This window comes from Atractosteus spatula, chromosome 7 (genome assembly GCF_055471065.1).
Source record: "Atractosteus spatula isolate fAtrSpa1 chromosome 7, fAtrSpa1.hap1, whole genome shotgun sequence".
Taxonomy (NCBI): Eukaryota; Metazoa; Chordata; class Actinopteri; order Semionotiformes; family Lepisosteidae; genus Atractosteus; species Atractosteus spatula.
Genome location: NC_142712.1, coordinates 53605680 through 53619760, shown reverse-complemented (window position 1 = coordinate 53619760; position 14081 = coordinate 53605680). Strand labels below are relative to the sequence as shown.

The 14081-nt window shown below is 34.3% G+C and overlaps 1 protein-coding gene across 1 annotated transcript in view; it reads right to left on the bottom strand.

The window, feature by feature from the left end:
- peak1 (pseudopodium-enriched atypical kinase 1) overlaps window positions 1–14081 on the bottom strand; it is a 130175-nt gene that overhangs the window by 51424 nt on the left and 64670 nt on the right. The window lies entirely within an intron of this gene.

Here is a 14081-nt window from a genome sequence, read left to right as displayed (position 1 = left end):
TCATGGAGAGCAAGCTGGGGTATGCGAAAAAGATGAATTCCTAATACAAGAAATTGTATATGGCTAATAAGGTGATCTTATCTCTTATATAGTACTTATGGACTGCACTGTAGAATATAACGCCTGTTCTGTAAATTACCATGCCAGATAACTAAAGCATCAGGTTGTTTTTGTGCATATACCAATGATGCTGTGTAAAGACAAACAACAGGGTAAATGTTAAACTACTGTATTGGCATCTGTAATGTGGTCATTCCCCTTACACTTCAAATGTTATTTTTTTAGCACAGATATTTCTGGTGCTTGGCAACAGATTGCCACTTGAACTGTATCTCAAGAAAGAAATAATACAATTCTCTGTGTATGTCTAGACAATCTTTTGCTGTCTTTTGCAATCTTTTGCCAATCTTAGAGTTTTTATTCTCTCCTAGCTATTGTCTTTTTCACAACATTAAAAATGCTTTTTCAGGGATTCGCTCTCTATGTGAGTAAAGACTCCATTTCCCTTCTATTAAACCACAACAAACCAACAAACTTCAGGAAGATAATTTAAACCTTAATTGTAGGAAATCTGCTCCCAACAGATGTTGGTTATTTAAAATTTGAAAGTTCTTAGTGATTAAACAGAATTTTATTAGTAAACATTATGTGCATGATATCATCAGCTCTAAATCCATGCAATGTTGCAATCAGTGCAGCATACCAAAAGACTAGCCTAGACTATTGCTACCTGTCATTTACATTTTAATTCACCGAGGTGTTTCTTAACCTTGTTTTGTTTAGAAAGACACATGAGCAATAAGCATTATTTTGCTGTACTATACTGTACTAAACAGCAAACATGGCTGCCTAGGGGCATCACACAGTTCTTGGCAGCCTGCCACAAACATATGTGAATGCAAGACAAGGAAAGCCTGAAAATCACCCGATCATCAATTAATTATATATTTTTTAATCAATGTAAAAACAAAGCAACAAATGAAACTAAACATTTTGCCTCTGACGTGATCCTTTTTTATTTAATCAAAGAAAAGGAAAAACTGTGCAGAGGTCATCAATTGAACTAATGACAAGTATTTACTTTTGTGTTCTTGACATTTTCAAAAGCCTCTTTTACATAAAGTTTGAAAATTTCCATGATTTGGAAAGAGATTTTTCATTACTTATCTGAAACATGAGATTTGTAAAAATTAGGAGAATCAAGTAAGCATTTCACTCCATTGTCTATTCTCTAACTCTACAGGCAAGTAACTGCTAGCATGTAAGATGTGCATGATCTGGCAGCAGCATACAGAAGCTGTCTGCCCACTGCACTTTGTTCAGCACATCATACAGTGCCGATGCAAGATTACGCATGTAATAATACTTTTTCATGTACTATATTAAAAGGACCATGTCTTACAAAAGGGTCTAATGAACCATCAGTGTAGTAATTATAGCTTTATGGTTTCCAGTTGAAATGTTATGGAACATTTAAGAAACACCTCAAATTATTGAGCTTCAAAAAATTCTTGTACTGTAGTGTAGAAAATTATAAGTTCATTAACTGTGGTTTTGGGACTTAACCCCATTAAACAGGAAAATTTTAGACTAATGATATAATTAATGGCGTAATTAATAGATTTTTGTTGTGTGCCAGCTAAAGAAGTAAGATCATTGCAATAAAAATAACCTGAGAAGTAAGAAAGGTTCTCTAGGGGGTAACGAATGATGTACAGAACCTAATTATATGGTTTATTTAGGGTAATGTGGATCAACTGTAAGCTATAACTTTTTAACATTTTTATTACATTTACAATAAAAAAAGATACAGAATCCTTTCACCATGCTTTCTGGAGAGAATAATCCGACTTTCTAGTCCACAAAAGAATTCCAACGGAACAAAAATACAAATAAAAAACAGCACTCACAGCTCTTCCTACTTATGCATGCTGTCCATCCCATGACTAAGTCCACAAGAATTCTAAACTATTTTGTGATTAAATCAGCTATTAATAAAGCAGTCTGTGAAAACTCTCTTCAAATAAAAACAACAGTCCATCAGTTAATTTCCATGGCAACTTGCTCTGCTTGCAGACAGTAAAAATGCTGTAGTATTTTTGCTTGAAACAACAGGAATGCTTTACTGGAGTCGTGGTTAAATCCAAAGCAGACAAATAAAACCAGGCCTGTTTTAAATCCATCTCTCCACATAAACATAGAGGTAAGGTCAGTCTGTTCTAAGCTGTCATTTTCTCAAGCTCTTACCATGATCATGCTGTTCTGTTACATGCTAGTGCAGAATGAGAGAGAGCAGCTCACCCATGGGGTGCTGCTCTTCAAATGATATTAACGGTAGGTCTATGGATAGATCTTTGATTCCAAGCAGAAAAATTATCAAAGTTTCACTGTAGTCTCATAAACGTCCATGCTTATCATCTTTTATTATAATGAACAGAATTCACATAGATCAAAGTTTCAGACTTTAACAAAAAATGTTTCCTAATAACAGTATATTTCAACATAGTGTAACTGGAGTAATGAAGCTAGCCACCATCATTATCCAGCTTATTCCTAAAACAGTCTGCACTGCTCTTATTTTAATGATGATGTTTGTTGTTCCTGCACAGTAGAACATTATTCTGTAATGTTGAAAGTGAGAAGCACATATTCATAATAATCATAAACATTGTATGATGTGTGCAAGTTTATAGTCCCAAATCAAACAGGCTAAAATCAATCACATTATATCCTAACTTGAACTGATGGAATAAGAAAAAACAAGTATAATTTTGTTTGTTGTATGGGAAGAAACTGCAGCAGTGGAAACTTTGGTGCAAACCAATTATTTCACTGACCAGACCAATGCTAATGACATTACCTAGGAAACCATTCAAATAAAAGTTTAGAAGTCTAATGCATTCCAAATTCAAAAGCATTACAGTCCCCTTTAGTATTCTTTGAACCTGACCATTTAGACCAACAACTACAAAAAATAAAGCAAAGACACAAGGATGGTATTTGTCTCCACTGCATTAAAATATAACATAATATAATATAATGATTGCTTTTTTAATTTCCAACCTATTTTGGGTTGTCACATCACCGTACTTAATAAATTATTGATGATTGCATATTATTCAATTTTTGAGACCGAGACAAATACTTCTAAGTAATGCAAGTAAATACAATTTAATTAGTCTCTATCTTTTATCCCATTCCACCTGGACTTCTGCCTGGACTTCTGGTTTGAAAGGCCTATCACAACACAGAATTATTGGGAAAAGCTGAGACGATGAGATGAATTTTCTCAACCTTTCTGATGAAATCTTTGTTCGTCTTGTACACATTTATGACTTTTGACTAGTAACTGCCAACTTATTCCAAGAAAAATACATCCCAGTTTATCTGTCATGTTGCACAATATTTCTTAGTTTGTTCGGGAACCCCCCCAATCATTTCAATCATTACAATTACTATTATTATTATTTCCACTGGTGGGATTCAGAACTTCTTCCTGAGGGATAGCTAGAGGACAGGGAATAGGCAGCAATCTGTTACTTTAAAAACAGGTTACACTGTGGTATCTAACATTTTTGTCTAGCATTTTTAGGTATAGAAATGACAACACCCAAATTGTTTCCATAAATAACCTGCAAAATACTTGCTTAACGGTCCGTCATGGACTTCCAAGAGTGGGGCAGAGTCCATCATCACATACAGTAGATGACTGTCAGCCCGTTTCTTTGCTATCTACGCGCATGAACAATTGCACAAAATCTACGACATGAAAATAATCTCAGTGACCACAGATAAATGCCACACCTCACTGCCATAATTTATACTTATTAAAACCAAAAGGCATTTAAAATGCAGCAGATGCTACTGGTTCTAATATTTGTTTCAATGCCTCTAGTTTGCCTTCAGTTTTCACCACCACAATTTCATTGTATTTTGGATTTGGATTGGTTTCTGATGTGTATTAATTTGAACTACTGTACTATTAAAATTCTGAGCTATACTATATATTATGAGGCAACCCAGATAAGGGTTTCTGCTGAGAATGTTATATATGAATTTGTGCTTTATGAGGCAAATAGGGAGAAATAGTAAGTGGTCTTAAATTCAGCCATGTTATTCATATTAACACATCATTCTCCCTTTCTAGATGTAGGGAGGAAAAAGGGAGTGTATTTAAAAAGGAAATCTCAAAGAAAAAAATATTTCTTTTTACCAAAAGGAAACTGATGAACAACACCCCTCTAAAACAAGTCTGGGCAAGTCTCACAGAATCCTCTCACAGACTGATTAAACAGATTAATTTTATATTTATGAAATAGTGATTTATTTTTGGGGTGACAGTAAAGAGCATTGTACATTTTCTGTCTAGACAAGTAAGATAATACTGAGATAAGATGTAATATCCCAGTCTCAAAAATGTTTTGTTGAAAGACATGGAAAATGTATTTTAATAATCAGACAAAAGAATTTGGTAAAACGATATTAAAACCATTCAAATATTCAAAAAAAATCAAATAAGCATGAGAATGAAACATGAGACAACACTTTTTGAAGAACTGAACGTGCACTCTTACTTCAGAATGTGTTTGAAAACTGCTAATGCATTATACTTAGTCTAAATTCAAAATCATTATTTCAATTCTATAAAAAAACATATTGTCTTTTATATTGTACTCAGTGTTACATGTTTCTTAATCATGCAATTTAAAATAACTCCTGTTCTGATAAAAATTAACTACATAACATTACCTGTTCTCACCTATAGAAAGTTGCAAATCCATATACAACAATTTATTATACAATACATTTGTTTTGTTTTATTTATACAAAATGAGTGGATTAAAAGCCACAGTTCAGAAAAAACAAGTGGCTCCACACAGGCTGCAAGGCTATTTTACAGCAGGGTCTTGTCCACCAAACAATATATTTGAGAAATGTGATTATATAAAATAAAACAAGTGAATACAAAACAGACAAGATGGTGGAGAAAAGAAATATATATAAATAACCGAGTATACAAGGAGAGTCTAACTCCTGTTGCTGCACAGCATTGTGAAAATGTATTTCTTATGAGCCATTTTAAAAGTTTGTATTGTGAGGGATGCTATTAAGGTGAGAAGTAATATATTCCATATTGGGATGCACTTTGTGAAAACATGTTTGTTGTTGATGAATATATTTTGTGGGTCTTTGAAACACTTACAGAGTGATCTAAAATGCATTATGTTTCCAGTATTTATGATAAGATTGTTTGAATTAAACCAATGTGAAAGTGAGAGTCAGTGTTTAGGCTATGCATTGCGTAACGGGGCAGTAGGTTCAGACCACATGGCAGTTCTTGTGGAAACCGCAAGCCTCAGAAGGCAGATACGTCCAGGCCAGGGCCGGCCCTAGTCTTGGGCGAATTAGGTGACTGCCCAGGGCGCCCTCAATGTGCAACACAATACATTTTTAATTGGCACGTTCAAATGTGAGCAAAAAAATGTTTTCTTTCCGTTGCTGCTGTGGATCATCCTAATGGAAGTCCAGTCAAAAAAAATGATAATAAATTACCAATCATAATCATGTATGTAATTCTTCTGAAGCACAGAAAAGAACAGCATGATAAGCGATCTCAAAACAGAAGTAAGCAAAGCTAGGGCCAGCCCTGGTCCAGGCCGCCAACCTCTGCTGGTTAGGAAGTCATCTGTTAGGTGCAGCACAAAATGGAGGAAGCGACCAACTGATGAGCCCAGAGACAAGAAGATCAGGTTCTGAGAATTGTCTCAGAGAGTGGATTGGTTTGTGAACTAGTAAGCAGCTTTAGCTGCCTTTGCTGTGCTTTAGACAGAGACTGCAGAAGGTAGAAGCTCTGAGAGTAGCTCAAGATCTTATTTGGTGGATTGCATTTTCTCTCTTATGGCTATATACCCAGACCTGCCTGTATAAAGATCCTTTTGACGGCGCCATTCCCCCAGTTGTGTCACTATTGGAGGACTATGAGATATACATGACGGTATTGTTGTCATACAAAAGATAAAGAGAATTAGTTCGGACATCTGAGAAAGAATTTATGCGAGTTCCAAGTATGGAACCCCGTGGTATTCCTTTTTCACAGGGGACTCATCTGAAACGTATGCATTTAATCTAACAACTTGGGCTCTTTTGCCAAGATAGATAAGAGAGTTATTAAGATGTTGAAATATTGAAACGTTTTGTGATTAAGGACTTCTGGAGATTAAGAGTCAGTGGAACAATAATAATTAATAATAGTTCCAACCTTCAGCTAGTAATTGTGATACAGATTGAGAGATGCAAAAGCCAAATGGATTTTCTGAGTGGAGCCTCTGGAATTCTTAATATTCAAAATGCCAATGACTATTTTTCCACCATAAATTAAAGAATGGAAAAAATACAATTAGGTCTGTAATTAGCATTGTAGATTGCAGATTGTTTGTAATCATGTTTGTTTAGCCCATTTAGATGGGAAGGTAGCATACAGGGAACTCATGTAGTTCAAGTAGGTAGCTGCATAGGCTACAAAGGAACAAGTAAAGGGTTTATTATATGCTGTAAAGAGAAGAAAAGAAACACATCTCGGCTGTGGAGCCTTCTTCAGGTGTGAGGGGTACAGGGTACTAAAGTTGCTAATGTGATCAATAATCAGAAGGAAATATTCAAGATAAGACATGTATTTGATGTCCATTCTATAATACCCACTGCCTGAGTTACAAGTTTAATGTGAAATGACAGTGGAGCAGCAGTGAAATTTTCTGCAAGTATTTTGACTGTGTGATGTGGTCATTGGTGGTTTTAGTTACCCATCTATAAAAGGATTTACTGGGATAAGTATCATTATATTATTTGTGTTTGCAGTAAAGAATGTGAAGATCATTGTGAATTTCCCAATAAAGATTGTAATGTGGTAGGTGTTAAACAGATGCAGTCACTTTTTGTCATTTTAATAGCCATGTATTTGTGTTACATAATCACATAAGATAGAAAAGACAGTTGTGCTTTTATAAGCTAACAGCTACTAACCCTGCACCCTCACACGGGGGAGAAGCAGGGCTCTTACGACCTGCTCATCTTCTAGCAACACACTTGTAAACATGTAACAAGCTATGCAGCCGTATCCCTGAGGTTCAGTGCTGACAGGAGAAGAGGTAGACCCTTTGTAGAGCCCAGGCAATTGTGCACTGCTGTTAAGGCATTCCCTGTCACAGTTGGCTGCTGACATGGCTCAATTTATTTTATTTTTTGAATTACTGTATTTTTTTTTCTTTTGACTTGATTTAAGACAGTATCAACATGGGAAGAACAGTATGCATGTTTGTTTTCTTGATTCTCATTTTACATTGCGCACTGTATCTGTCTTTGATAGTGTTAATTGTACTGCAAATTCAAATAAGACCATGTTTGACAGAACAAAAGTGAAGATAAGAACTGCAGTCTATGTTGCTTATTTCATTGTCATATAATTGAAATCTAGCTTTTGAAAGTATGTTGTTACATATTTATGATCATTGTACCAAGTGAATGTAAGGAAAAATAGGAACAAAATTAAAATGAATTTTCTTAAAAAGCCATAGACTACTGACATTTTTAAACAGAAATGGAAAGTCATTGAAATTTCCTATTGTCCCTTTACAAAAATTAAGCATTTAAAGATCACTACTTTATAACAGTAGATTGTACTATTACAGTAGTACTGTAAACACAGCACAGTATGAAACAACAAACTTTCCTCACAATAACTGCAATCTTATAAGACTTTTAAAATCTGAGCCATTGAAAGAGTATTTTTCATGCAACTAGTAATGTCAGAAAAAATATTTCTGCACCTCATTGTATAGCCTTGGTTAAAGGAATAACCATCAAGGCAGAGCTTGCTTTTTTGATCATTTTCGAGTGTGACCGTCGCGGTTCCGCGCAGGCTCGTGCCCTCCGCTGCCCATTTCATCCCGCAACACCTGGGCCACGAATCTGGGTCTCCGGCATAACGCAACAGGGAGCCAGCCGCACGAGCTAAAGGAGACCTCCGCAGGGAGGGCGATGACGTCCGAACTAGCTCCGCAACACAAGCAATGCCCTAGGTTCTGTTTGTTACAAGCCCCAGTCTTTTTCCTTAACTGTGTTATTATTATGGATCATACATTGCTATTCAGTTAGCAAAACCTGGAGAATGAACAATCTTCACAGAAGGCAATAAAAGTGTCATGCTCCCAATTTTCATTGTCATGACATAAGGCCTAGAAAACACAGCTGTAAATGAAAACGTGCAAACCACTTACATGCCTCTGCAGGCTTAATGATAGTTTCAGAACCATGCTATAAACTGCTGCAGGACAAAGTAACAATGCAATAACTAGCACATGTGGAAAGCCCTACTGACTTGTGGTCCTCTGTAATATTATGTTTAGCTCTTTTAGAACTGCCACAAGTGGGTCTGACAATGTCTCTCTTTTAACCGAGTGTACTTAATTTTCTGTGGAAACAGATGCACTATCTGCACAATTCTAAGTGCCACAAGTGAGCAACAAGAAATTTAATTCATCAGGCTTTCAACAGATTAGAAGAAGATGGCCTGAGGATTGTCCCTTGCATTACAGCTGCTCTCAAAACTTCAAAAGTGCTCCAGAGGTCAGAGGGTGATGTACCCAGAGAATCAGACCCACACCTCAACATTAATAGCACAGACTATCCTTAAACAGAGTAATTGGGTATATGCTGTACTTTTTGTTATGCAATTAGTATATATATTTAGTAAAACCTGTACTACACACCAATTCAGTTTGTTATTGTTAAATTACTGTAATGTCTCAAGATATACCATAACAGACATAAAAGAAATCCAACAAGCTTCAGTTAAATAATTGAAAAACTGTAAAAAAACAACAATTGAATGATTGAGCTGCATTTACTAACAATTACATCTTTTATATTTTAAAGGTTACAAAATTATATCATGCAGGCTCTGAAAACTGCATTCTTTTGAAAAATAATCACATGTTTTCCTATCTGAATATTAACCGTGAAAAAAATGCATTCATCATATGATTTAGGTTGCATAACTCATTTAGCTAAAGGGATCTACTTTATTGGATATTTTCATTTGCTTTGCTGTACTTTGAACTCAGTTAATCCAATATCATTAATGTCAGCACGATTTATGATCTGCAGCTTCAGGTGAGTTTTATGACTGAGTTTGGTGCACAGAGATACTGTAATTCATCAATGTATCCAAACAATCACAAACAAACAACATTAAAAAAAACTTTCATATATGGAAACAGATTTCAAAACTGAGATCTCTAAATTCAAGGGGGCGTGGGCCTCATTGTTGAATTTCTAACCTGATATTTAGAATAAATTCAAACGATATTTGCTTTGAAACATATTTAAATGTTTCATCATACATCAACTCAACTCTGACCTTAGTGGATACATTTTGTGAAAATTTTAAGCAGTAGCTTGTGGAGGAGAGAAACATCAGGGTGTATCATTGACATTTCCGTGACAATTTAATTTTCCAGCACATTAGATTAGTCAGATGTGGAAGCTGAGGGTGCTTCAGACATTCAGCCTGTGTAACATTTCAAAGACATTTTATGAACTTTACATTATTTCTCATTTCATTTTACAAGTGTATCATGTTGGCCTCCTTTTGTACTGGAGTAAGGACGGTCAGTATTTTGACAAGGTAAATTCAGTAGGGTTGAATAATGATTGGAGATAATTCACAGATTTACAATTTAAGCCAATACTTTTGTTTCAAAATTTACCACCTTCTGTACATATTCAAAGACATTTTTTGTTTTTAATTGTATAAAATATGACTGAGATTCAAAATAAAAAAGAATGAAACAGATGCACTTTTTACCTTAAATTTCCATTGAATTAGTTTCTAAATTGGTTTCAGACTTGCATTAAAAAACAATGCAACAGGTGATACATTAATGCAACAAGTTAATTGAAACATTAAAGCACATTGCACAATGTTATAGTCCACATTGACTGTACAATAATAGGCTATATCCTCTAATGCGTTCTGTAGTGTCTTCCCCATCAGACATTTTGTAAGTAAACATTTTCTCTTATTATTTGTGTGTACTTATTGCTTAAAATAATGTCAATTGGTTAGTTTTGTTAATTAAACAAATTAAAGGTTTACTAAACATTACATTCCTTACAGAGTCTTGCTCTTATGTTTTAGTTATGGTGGAAGAAAATATTAAATTAAGAGAGTGAAATATATTGTCTGTATAAGGAAAAGCAAGTGAGAAGTCATCTTATCCAGCCTTTTCATAAAAGAAGCTACGGTATTGTTAGTTAGGTTCTTCCAGATTCCTGCAACCCTTCTTGTAAAAAAGACCACCTTAGTTCTCAGTTCTAAATTTATTTCCACTTTATGTCCAGTTACCATTATACCAAAGTGAAATAATGCTTTCAATTATTTCAAACTATTTTGTGAATTTGTGCTATGTGAATGGGTTATTCTCAAGGTAAGTTACATTGTCAACTTGCCTACACTGTTCTTCAGTTACATTTGTTACAACCACTCTATTTGTCCTGAAATAGTTTATCTTCTTCAGTTAAATCAAAACAGCTTATTAATGCACAGAAAAGAAAGTCCATTAAATAGCTTGTAGTTACAATACATACTTCCTATACACTTTTGATAAAACAAAAGGTTTTCTTTAGATGCACTTATGTTAATGCATCAAGAAATATGATAAACTATAATACAATCAGTGGCTAAGTATGGTAAGAAATGTCAAGAATAATTAAACAATGATAAATGCACAGAATTACTGCAGACATTCAACGGAAAAACAGAGAAAAAATAAAACCTAAACATATTTAATCAACCTCCAATAAAAATGTATTTTCTTAAGCATCCCAGGAAACAATCAGATCCAACAATTTATGCAGGTTTAATTTAGGTAATGTTATGTATATTTATTAAGGAAATATGTTTCTACAAGTTCTGGGATATGGTATTAATCTACAATAAAAATCAACATCTGTGAAATCGATATCTTAACTACAATTTTTTTTAAGAATGACAGTATTTTTTTAAAGCCTCATAAGTTTTTGATTGGAAAAGATTTCTAAAACCAGAAATCCTATCAAGTAACAAGGCAAAAAGTCATGGTACAATACCCACATGATTGTCAAGCTCATTTCTAGGATTTAGCTAATAGAATTTCTTTAGAAATTTCTTTAGCTCCTTAGAAGGTATTTTACCTTCTAATAGTACATGGAGATGCAAACATTATGAGAAAAAGAAAATAGTACCGAAAAAAATAATTACACACTTTAGAAAGAAACAATATTTCTGAAAAATATAGGTGATGGAAAACTTTCTACTAACCAACTTATATTCAAGTATTATATTTTCGATATAATTTAATGCACATTCTATGACTGAGGGAATTCAGTTTACAAAAGCACCACTTTTCTGGCAAACATTTTCATGGATTTTGATAGAATAATTATAAATATACTGTTTCAACTGCCAAGACACTTGATAAAGGGAGAAGGCCATACAGAAAACATTTATGTAGATGGCATATTGCATTTCTTACTACATGAATATCAGTCAATAATTACAATGATGATGAAATAAGCTCTCAGTAACAAAATCACATGACTAAACTGATTCATAAGCAAGAAAGACAGTGGTGATCACAAAAAATCCCTGAAAATATTATACATACTCGGTAATTACTCCACTACACTGTATATGAGATTTAAGACTGCTGAAAACAAAGAAAAGGGAAGTATCCTTTAACTAGATTTTGTTGTAGTTGAATTGCCAGGTGATGTAAATTGTTCATGAAGAGTAAACAGGGTCGATTCTCAATATTTATTAAAGAAAAAAGTTCTAACTACTTTATTGTCCATGTGATCACTATGACCAAAAAATTAGTTCATGTGAAATAATCTGCACAACAAAAAGAGGTCAAGATCTGGTGCCAACTGAAAGAGTTTAAAAAATATTTCAAATATTCATTCCAGGAATCATCTTGTTTTTGAACTTCAATGCAAAACAGCTTGTTCCCAGAGCTTTACATTATTCATTTTTAACCACAGAAGATAACTGGTGTGGTACATAAACACATTAGCTCATCTTTCCTTTAAAGTATGGAGCAACTGAGCGTTGCAGAGATTTACAATGAAATCACGTAGGCAATTGAGATGGGAACTGCACAGACTTGGAAATAAGAATAGCAAATTGCTGTGCTGCCATCACAGAAAAAAAAATCCACTCTCCCACAGCTCTAATACTGTCAGAACAAAAGACAAGGTCTGGCTTGAACATTCTGCAGTGCTGGTGTCGTGGCCATAATGTCCCTGACAAACACAAACACAAAAGTCCACCTTGAAAACTTCAAAGGGGGACACTAAGCACAGCTCATTATCAATGTTCCAAAGAGCATATGATTTAAAGGGACTTAATTTTATTTCATTTTAAAATAATTGATGTTGCAGAAAATGTTGTTATTCAAAGGCTTTTTTGGGGTATTTATTGCAACACAACTCACATAAGGCTATACCTTTGAACAAAAGTATTTATTTAGGTGTGACCATTCATGCTAATTGCGTAGATCTTCACATTGATTGCCTTCAAGCTTGTATATTCTACCATGTCTAATTTAGCCAATTTGTTTCAGGAATCTAAAAATATTATCCCATAAAAATATATAATAGTGGACATTTATACAGTGTTTTTCATATTTTACTACATTGTCTCGAATTAATGTACACTGGGCATTACTACGCATTACGGTTTTGAAAGGCATGAAAATTAATGCTTACCTTCTCCAAAAATTATTCTTGTATATGAATTCCTTAATATTAAAGAATTACATAAACTAATAAAACCTTACATTCAGCCACTGAAATTAATTTGTATTATAGGGACTGTGGACACACAGTCTTAAGGGACTGTGTGTCCCTGTGTGCTGTCTATGTGGAGCTTGTATGTTCTCCCTAGGTCTGTAACCGGACACTCCACTTTCCTCCCAGAGTCCAGAAACATAAGAGGCTAAGTGGCATCTGGGAAAACTGACCCTGGTCTGAGTGTGTGTGTTTGTGTGTGATCAGTAATGGACTATGTGCCATCCAGAGTGTTCCCCTCCTTGCACCTGTTGCTTGCTGGGACAGACCCTGCCTCCATCACAACCCAGAACTGGAAGAAGTGGTTAGAAAATGGATGGATGGAAAGAACAGCTCTTAAGGGTCCAATATCATCAATTCAATAAAGACAATTTCTTATATTTCTTCCAAGCTGTTGAAAGCATCACTAAAAGGTGCAGTCCAAGCTACTTATATAGAAAACCCCTTTTGATTGGTTTATCATTTTATATTACATATTACATACCATGTATATATATTGGAAAATTGTTATACTCTTCTTTAATTAGTGGGTCTAAGAGTCTTTGTCTGCTGCTGAGCATATTCTGAAGAAAGACTGCAATTTTAACAATTCTGAAATCATTTTCTTTGATGTTCTTCTACATTGATTAGATTTCACTGATCTCATAATAATGACTTGCAAAAAGTGAATTTACGTCTAAGCCTTACCAGCTTCAATAGCTGTTTCAAGATTTCCACCCAGAGGTTAATATATTACAAATAGGTATTTTTCAAAGAGAAAGAGTTTTAAAAAATGTGGAAGCTCTACACAACCTGTGAACAATTTCACAAAAGCAGGTATTTCCTCTTTGAAAATTATTTCAGTCTGATTTGGCTTATCTGCCTCACAATATCAACGTCTGCATAAATTATATCCTAAAAATCCAATGAGGTTCCATAATACCTGTCTCAAAGTCAAACCCAAAACCAGAAAAAGGTTAAGGTCAGCATGATCTTTTGATCCAGAAAAAAATACTTACAGTTAATTACAACTGCCAGTGTCATTATTCATTCATTCTAAGAGTCTGTAAAGCATAGAATGCTATTTAGGAAGACACTGTGGATGACGAACTATTTATAAACAATATGTAAATTCTACATTGGTGAAAAATAATATTAAATGCTCTAGCAGTAGACGTCTATTAAAATATTAAATAGTTTTAGCTAATGTGAATATA